This window comes from Procambarus clarkii, chromosome 32 (genome assembly GCF_040958095.1).
Source record: "Procambarus clarkii isolate CNS0578487 chromosome 32, FALCON_Pclarkii_2.0, whole genome shotgun sequence".
Lineage (NCBI taxonomy): Eukaryota > Metazoa > Arthropoda > Malacostraca > Decapoda > Cambaridae > Procambarus > Procambarus clarkii.
The window spans coordinates 21943263-21953184 of NC_091181.1; the positions used below are offsets into that span (position 1 = coordinate 21943263).

General features: G+C 36.6%; 1 long non-coding RNA gene across 1 annotated transcript; it reads right to left on the reverse strand.

Annotated features, from left to right (window-relative positions):
- Positions 1–1184: 1184 nt before the first annotated feature.
- LOC138370414 (uncharacterized) lies at positions 1185–9714 on the reverse strand. The gene is made up of 3 exons (XR_011230135.1): positions 9612–9714; positions 4355–4461; positions 1185–1741 (listed from the first exon to the last, which is right to left on the reverse strand). It is a non-coding gene; the product is annotated as an uncharacterized lncRNA (long non-coding RNA).
- Positions 9715–9922: the final 208 nt, after the last annotated feature.

The following is a 9922-nucleotide window of genomic DNA, read 5'->3' on the forward strand; positions in this document are numbered from 1 at the left end:
GTATACATATAACACTATAGTTTTTCTATGACTAATAATAAAAATCTATTAATCAAAAGTTTAGGACTAATTAACTAAAAATAAAAATCTACAAGTGAATGTAAACACAGTCAAGTATAATATTCATGTAGAAAGAGAAAGAAAAAGAGAGAGAAGGAAAGAAAGAGAAAGAAAGAAAGGGAGAAAGAGAAAGAAAAGAAAAAACAGTCATGTATAATATTCATATTAGCACCATGCAATATAACTTAGATTAAGTAAAAAATCTCAGACATTTTTAAATCAAATGAAATATGAGAGCCAGAGAGAGCGAGAGCCAGAGAGAGAGCGCCAGAGAGAGAGAGCGTGAGCCAGAGAGAGAGTGAGTCAGAGAGAGAGAGAGAGCCAGAGAGAGAGAGAGCCAGAGAGTGAGAGAGAGAGAGCCAGAGAGAGAGAGAGCCAGAGAGAGCGAGAGCCAGAGAGAGCGAAAGAGCCAGAGAGAGCGAAAGAGCCAGAGAGAGCGAAAGAGCCAGAGAGAGCGAAAGAGCCAGAGAGAGCGAAAGAGCCAGAGAGCGAGAGAGCGAGAGAGCCAGAGAGAGCGAGAGAGCCAGAGAGAGAGAGACAGAGCCAGAGAGAGAGAGCCAGAGAGAGAGAGAGAGAGACAGAGCCAGAGAGAGAGAGCCAGAGAGAGAGAGAGAGAGCCAGAGAGAGAGAGAGAGAGCCAGAGAGAGAGAGAGCCAGAGAGAGAGAGAGAGAGCCAGAGAGAGAGAGAGCCAGAGAGAGAGAGAGCCAGAGAGAGAGAGAGAGGGAGAGAGAGAGAGAGAGAGAGAGAGCCAGAGAGAGAGAGAGAGAGAGAGCCAGAGAGAGAGAGAGAGAGAGCCAGAGAGAGAGAGCCAGAGAGAGAGAGAGAGCCAGAGAGAGAGAGAGAGAGAGCCAGAGAGAGAGAGAGAGAGAGCCAGAGAGAGAGAGAGAGAGAGAGAGAGAGAGAGAGAGAGAGAGCCAGAGAGAGAGAGAGAGCCAGAGAGAGAGAGAGCCAGAGAGAGAGAGAGAGCCAGAGAGAGAGAGAGAGAGCCAGAGAGAGAGAGAGAGAGAGAGCCAGAGAGAGAGAGAGAGAGAGAGCCAGAGAGAGAGAGAGAGAGAGAGAGAGCCAGAGAGAGAGAGAGAGAGCCAGAGAGAGAGAGAGAGAGCCAGAGAGAGAGAGAGAGCCAGAGAGAGAGAGAGCCAGAGAGAGAGCCAGAGAGAGAGAGAGCCAGAGAGAGAGAGAGAGAGCAAGAGAGCCAGAGAGAGAGAGAGAGACAGACAGAGACAGAAAGACACACACACAACAAAAGAGGAGACAGAACAAAATTAAGGCAAGGAGAGAGAAGACAGAACAGAAACAACAGAGAGAGGAGAGAAATGAGAAATCATTGAAGAGAAGGGGAAGAGAAACACAAGATAAGAAAAAGATACAAGAAAAATATACAAGATAAAAATGACATAAATGAATACCACAAATATAAAAAGTAAAGGAAGAGAGAAGCTAGAAGAGACAGGAAACGAGAGGTGTTAGAAGAGAGGAGGAAAGGAGAGATTAAAGGACAAGAAAAACAGGAGAGAAACGTAAAAGAAATAAAAAAAGGGACATTTGTGAGGAGAGAAAATAAAGAGACCAGAGAAGACCATATATCAAGAGTGTGAGGATAAAGACTTATATATTTTCTTAGTAGACATCCTCTGGCTCTTGTTGCCCCTCTTGTATACGAATTGTACTTGCAAGTTTTCCCTGAAAAGATATTAACAAAATTAATATTTAATTATTTATTTATATAAATTACACACACACAAACTTATATATATATATATATATATATATATATATATATATATATATATATATATATATATATATATATATATATATATATATATATATATATATAGACCAGAGACCAATTATATATATATATATATATAATTTCGTAAACCTCACCCTGTAAACATTCATGTTTCTACATGTTAAACAAGCTACGAGGATGAGGGAAGGGGATGTTCCCTCCATGCTGGATATTATATTTACCAGGAAAGAGAAAGATATATTTATCATTCAGTACCTCCCTCCTTTGGTACCTCCCTCCTTTTACCCAAGTGACATGGTCACTTGGGTAAAAGTGACCATGTCTTTTTGGGAATAAAGTATGCAATGCATTATAATCTGGAAGAAAATGAGCTTGAAGCAGTTGAAAAACCTGACTTGTGGAGAGGTCATTATGGGGAACTCAGATATTTCCTTAAGGAATTTGACAAACACTTGCTGTTAAGACATGAAGTAAATGAGATGTATGTCAAGTTTTGTGAAATATATGATAATGGCACAACAAAATTTATACTAAAGCAGAGATGCAGAACTAGGAAAAGGGGAAAAATTGCCCAAACATACAAGCAATACAAAGATGCGAGAAACAACAATAGCAGTAAGGAGAGGGGCAGAAAGACTGACTTTCGGTCATATTCAACAACACAAATATACATACACACACACACATTATTGGAAAAAATTGGAATTGGAATATTGGAAAAAATAATTAAAACTAAATGGGTAGAACACCTGGAGAGAAATGATATAATTTCAGACAGACAGTATGGTTTTCGATTTGGAAGATCCTGTGTATCGAATTTACTCAGTTTCTATGATCGAGCAACAGATATATTACAGGAAAGAGATGGTTGGGTTGACTGCATCTATCTGGACCTAAAAAAGGCATTCGACAGTTCCACATAGAGAGGTTGTTCTGGAAACTGGAAAATATTGGAGGGGTGACAGGTAAGCTTCTAATATGGATGAAAAATTTTCTGACATAGAAAAATGAGGGCAGTAATCAGAGGCAATGTATCGGACTGGAGAAATGTCACAAGTGGAGTACCACAGGGTTCAGTTCTTGCACCAGTGATGTTTATTGTCTACATAAATGATCTACCAGTTGGTATACAGAATTACATGAACATGTTTGCTGATGATGCTAAGATAATAGGAAGGATAAGAAATTTAGATGATTGTCATGCCCTTCAAGAAAACCTGGATAAAATAAGTATATGGAGCACCACTTGGCAAATGGAATTTAATGTTAATAAATGCCATGTTATGGAATGTGGAACAGGAGAACATAGACCCCACACAACCTATACATTATGTGAGAAATCTTTAAAGAATTCTGATAAAGAAAGAGATCTAGGAGTGGTTCTAGATAGAAAACCATCACCTGAGGACCACATAAAGAATATTGTGCGAGGAGCCTATGCTACGCTTTCTAACTTTAGAATTGCGTTTAAATACATGGATGGTGATATACTAAAGAAATTGTTCATGACTTTTGTTACGCCAAAGCTAGAATATGCAGCTGTTGTGTGGTGCCCAACAACAGAAGTTGGCCCATATCTTAAGAAGCACATCAACAAACTGGAAAAGGTGCAAAGACATGCTACTAAGTGGCTCCCAGAACTGAAGGGCAAGAGCTACGAGGAGACGTTAGAGGCATTAAATATGCCAAAACTAAAAGACAGAAGAGGTGATATGATCACTACATACAAAATAGTAACAGGAATTGATAAAATCGACAGGGAAGATTTCCTGAGACCTGGAACTTCAAGAACAGGAGGTCATAGATTGAAACTAGCTTAACACAGATGCTAAAGAAATATAAGAAAATTCACTTTCGCAAATAGAGTGGTAGACGGTTGGAACAAGTTAGGTGAGAAGGTGGTGGAGACCAAGACTGTCAGTAGTTTCAAAGCGTTATATGACAAAGAGTACTGGGAAGACGGTCTCATCCTTTAACTACACTTAGGTAATTACACACACACATACATATTATATATATATATATATATATATATATATATATATATATATATATATATATATATATATATATATATATATATATATCGTACCTAGTCGCCAGAACGCACTTTTCAGCCTACTATGCAAGGCCCGATTTGCCTAATAAGCCAAGTTTTCATGAATTAATATATTTTCTCTATTTTTTTTCTTATGAAATGATAAAGCTATCCATTTCATTATGTATGATGTATGAGGTCAATTCTTTTTTTATTGGAGTTAAAATTAATAGAGATATATGACCGAACCTAACCTATCTTTATAGGTTAGGTTAGGTAGCTGAAAATGTTAGGTTAGGTAGTCGAAAAAACATTAATTCAAGAAAACTTGGCTTATTAGGCAAATCGGGCCTTGCATAGTAGGCTGAGATGTGCGTTCTGGCTACTAGGTACGACACATTATATATATATATATATATATATATATATATATATATATATATATATATATATCGGACAATTAGTAAAAAAAAAAAAAAAAAAAAAAATTAAATTATTTTACCTTGTACCTAGATCCACCAGGCCTGTTTGGTGCCTGTTTCAGTACTTCAGACATCTGGAAGGTCACATCCTCCTCCTCAACTTGTGGATGTGCGTTGATAGATGATTCTGTAAAATTAAGTTATTTATATAATAATAAATTCAGTATAACAATAATATTCTGTAAAATTAAAAGTAATTTATACATCAATCAGATAAAACTCTCCAGAGATGGTGATACACAACATATAAAGGACAAGTTTCAGAACAAAATATGCATTTAGGAATAAGGTTTTGTACATGTAGGTAGCACATGAGAAAATAAGTGGAAGGTGATCAAGTTTATATTAACATGTTAATGACTTTGTTAAGGCTTTGCAAGAATGAAAAAATATTAATAATATAATATCACCTACCAATTAATTGTACATCATTTATAAGTCAATTATTTGCATTATTATTATTCAATACTAATGATATAAAAATGCATTTTGTAATCTACTATTTATGCAAGTATTAAGCACAGGATCATGAAATAAACTGCAAAATACTGTAATGAATAAACCAATTAATTTTACATTTTCCTATAGCTAAGTCAGTCAGTTCTATTAGCAGCAGAGAACAATTATGAACAACCTCTATTAAATGAAACAATCTTAAGAGCAAGTGATAGAAATATAATCATTTATGCTTGGGATTATGGAATGGTTCCAAATATGAAAAATATCAAGTTTTTTGGTTAAAATTTTTTAACTTAAAATTTACATTTTTAAGTGAATTTTAAACTTTAAAAAAATTATTTAATTTTTTGGTTACTTACTTAAAATAACATTATATAGTTCTTGTTTTTGTAGAAATGCCAATTTCTTCTTTTGCCCTTCCAGACTGTATAGTGACCACAGGCCGTTTGTTCATATCTTCATTATTCTTCGAACTGTGGTTGCACAATCAGACCCACGTACACTGGTTAAAAGCATCACCTAAAAGCAACAACAAAAATGTAGTACACTGACGAATTTTGAATATATATATATATATATATATATATATATATATATATATATATATATATATATATATATATATATATATATATATATATATATATATTAGTTGATTTTATACCCGCATTAGGTCAGGTGATAATACAATGAAGGTGATAATAAAGCCATTCACAACTGCAGGCCTAATAAAAAAAGGAGGTGGCATAGCAATATCTTACAAAGATACCTTCATCTGCAATAGTCTCATTAGTAATAGAGACGACTATTGTGAATATACCTTTGCCAAGTTCTCCAGTAAATCCCTTAAATCCTCCTTGACTATAAGTGCCATCTATAGATTTCCCAATACCGACATAGCTTCATTCTCAGATAACGTAAGGAATCTTATCATAAATAACAATCTCAACAAAAATCAAACCAACTTAGTGGTTTGTAATGGTGAACAAAACATGCAGATACTTATATATAACCTGTGAATAGAGTGTAATAACACCAAAACTATTTGTTTATTGTTTTATGACCATAATAATTGAATCACTAATATGATTCACTAATATATAATCCTAATAATAATCACTAAAATATAATCCATTGAGCATGCTGCATCTCTTTCAGTCTCTTTGCAATTTGAACAAGAGGGTTTTTAATTGATCGAACCATATTCTTAAAGTAAAGTAAATGAGATGTATTCCATATTTTGCAAAATATACGATGAAGGCACACAAACATTCATACCAAAACTGAAGGGCAGGATTTATGAGGAGACATTAGAGGCATTAAATATTCCAAACTAGAAGACAGAAGGAAAAGAGGAGATATGATCACTACGTACAAAACAGTAACAGGAATTGATAAACTTGATAGGGAAGATTTCCCGAGACCTGGAATTTCAAGAACAAGAGGTTATAGATTTAAACGAACTAAACAAAGATGCCGAAGAAATGTAAGACAATTCACTTTTGCAAACAGAATGGTAAACGGTTGGAACATGTTAGGTGAGAAGGTGGTGGAGGCCAAATCCGTCAAAAGTTTCAAAGCATTATATGACAAAGAGTGCTGGGAAAATGGGACACCACGAGTGTAGCTCTCCATCCATCTGATTGATAACCCAAATGAATTTTTCATGGATATGATACCAACATCAAATCATAAATCAGATGTGATCCTATCCCCACTGGATTTTGAAGAAGCCATAGACAGTATGCCTATGCACTCTGCACCAGGCCCTGACTCTTGGAACTCTATATTCATCAAGAACTGTAAAAAACGTTATCGCAGGCCCTTCACATTCTTTGGAGACAAAGCCAAGATACTGGCATTGTCCCTGACATACTAAAAATCGCAGAGATAGCACCGCCCCATAAAGGAGGAAATAAGGCAGAGGCAAAAAACTACAGACCGATAGCACTAACATCGCACATCATAAAAATCTTTGAGAGAATGCTAAGAAGTAAGATCACAAAATACATGGAATCACAGCATCTCCATAACCCCAGACAACATGGTTTCAGAACAGGGCGCTCTTGCCTATCACAGTTGCTGGACCACTCTGACATGGCACTAGATGCCATGGAAGACAAACAAAACGCTTTGACAAAAAAAAGCCTTTGACAAATGTGACCATTGTGTTATTGCACATAAAATGCGTTCAAAAGGAATTACCGGAAAAATAGGCAGATGGATATACAACTTCCTGACTAATAGAACCCAATGTGTAGTAGTCAACAAAATAAAATCTGGACCATCAACCGTAAAGAGCTCAGTCCCCAAGCGTACTGTGCTTGCTCCAATACTTTTTCTCATCCTCATATCGGACATAGACAAGGACACAACCTATAGTACTTGATCATCCTTTGCAGATGACACTAGAATCTTCACGAGAGTAGGCAACATAGAGGACACGGCAAACCTCCAATCAGATGTAAATCAGGTCTTTCTATGGGCTACAGAAAATAACATGGTGATTAACGAACATAAGTTTCAGCTCATGCGCTACGGAAAAAATAAAAAATATAAAAACGGAAACCACTTACAAAACTCAGTCAAATCATAACATTGAACGGAAAAGCAACGTAAAGGATTTGGGTGTACTGATGTCAGAAGGCCTTACATTTAAAGAACACAATAAAGTAGCCGTCACAACTGCAAGAAAAATGACAGGATAGATAACAAGAACTTTTCACACTAGAGATGCTATACCGATGATGATAGTTTTCAAGACGCTAGTGCTCTCTAGAGTGGAATACTGCTGCATAATGAAAGCCCCTTTCAAAGCTGGAGAAATTACTGACCTATACTTATGCATTTATCTTCGGTTTAACACAACAGGCACCAGACACACGCTAGGCATCATACACACTAGGATAAAACAAACATTAGGCCAGAAGTCAGAAAAGAATTCAAAGAATTTTACTGGAAAGGCTTGCTGTTAGGAAAGGAAGTAATTGAGATGAATTAATGCACAGTATGTCAATTTTGTGAAATATATGATAAAGGAACAAAAACATTTATACCAAAACAAAGATGCAGAACTAGGAAACAGGATTTGTTCAACTGAAATTTCAAGACGGACAGAGACCAAAAGACACAAAAATGGAATCAATATACGAAGAGGCCAAACCCCCAAACATACCAGTAATACAAAGAGAAACAACTACACGGCAGTGAGGAGAGAGGCAGAAAGAAATTTTGAAAAAAAGGAACAAACAAATGTAAAGTAGAACAAATCATATTCTATAAATACAGCAACAACCAATTGCAGGTAAAGGATAATATTCAGAGCTTTTAAATGCATGGATGGCGAAATACTCAAGAAATTGTTCACGACTTTTGTTAGACCAAAGTTGGAATATGCAGCGGTTGTATGGTGCCCATATCTTAAGAAGCACATAAACAAACTGGAAAAGGTGCAAAGACATGCTACTAAGTGGCTCCCAGAACTGAAGGACAAGAACTATGAGGAGAGGTTAGAGGCATTAAATATACCAAATATACTACACAAATATATATACTACACATGCACAATAAACTACCCTACACAGGCTGAGTATGGTGTGTACAATAAATTATTAGCTAAAAGATAAGACTGAGTTTGTATAAATGGGGGTTAAGTCAGAGTGGGAAAATGTAAGTGGAGTGCCTAAAAACCCTGTCCTGGGACCTCTGTAATTCATAATATATACAAATAATTTAGACTCAGGTTTGATCTGCAATATTTGAAAATTTCCAGACGATACAAAAGGGATTTTTTTCTGGATTCAGGATTATTTTTTTATGGCTGAAAACAGGTTTTCAGCAATAAAAGAAATACAGTATTGCTGGAACAACCGTCGACATCTTCAAGAGAAAACCTGAACATCTTCAAGAAGTGAAGATGACCTTGAGAAGAAGTATAGGTTGGGAGAAGTATAGGTTAGGAATTGTCTCCAAAGAATTCTCAAAGAATTACTCGTTATTGCCATCCAAGATAATTAGACGAGCCAAAGCTAAATACTACGAAGATAAATTTACCCAAATAAAGAGTACCTTACCTAAAAATATGTATGTACCTTACGTAAATAAACATTTGATTTTGAAGTGCCGGACAAACAAGGCTGTGGTGGATATGTGGGCCTGAGGGGCCTGTCCAAGCAACAGCCTGTTGGACCAAGCTCTCACATGTCAAGCCTGGCCTTGGAAGGGCTTGGTGAGTAGAACAACTACCAGAACCCTATAATGCATGTATCAAGGTGTCCAGGCAGTGAGCACCACATAATGCAGTGCAGTCCTGTAAGAATAAGCACAGTAAGTATGGGCATGGAGGGGGTGCAGCAGTGGCTTGTGAAGGGCTGGAGAGTAAATGGACATGCCCAGGGGTAAAAAGCATTAGGGTAACAGAACATAGCCCATAAAAATAGTAATGACAATGAATGAATAATTATATGAATGCAATAATACTTCATATCTCAATAGGAATACTAAGCAGGATGCAAGACAAGGTACTGGTGGTGATAGTGGTTGGTACAAGTCCTCACATCCCCACAGACACCAGTAACAGCCCTCACCTCCCAACACAGTACCCTTGTAGCGAGTTAATCTTATACTCGCTTCATTATCTTATAGCATAACTAATTAACACTAATTACAGAAGCTACACAGGTGATACTTTGGTGTGAGTTGAGCGCACTGAGCGTCGGTATCGCTACACCCTTGTTCCTTAACAACCCTTTGGACCTTTATTACAGAAAAATAGAATCAATTAATTTAATAAAATATAAAATATAAGTGCTTACTTACGATAATACTATCGGTGGAACACAAAATCTTCTTCTTCTTGATAGTAGGTGCAGTTTGCATGAAGGGTTAGTCCTCGCCATGACTGAACTGACGACAAAATGGCCGATGTGTTGATATGGCGTCAGGTGACGCTGTGACGTCACAGGTGAGGGACGCTTTGCGCATTACTCCCTCGTACTTAAAAAGTACTACAGGTACTTTTTGGTTTTATTTTTGAATATGGCAGAAGTTGGACAGCTTTTCAAATCATTATAAGGGAGTGAGTTCCATAGACTAGGTCCCTTTATTTACATAGAGTGTTTACATAGATT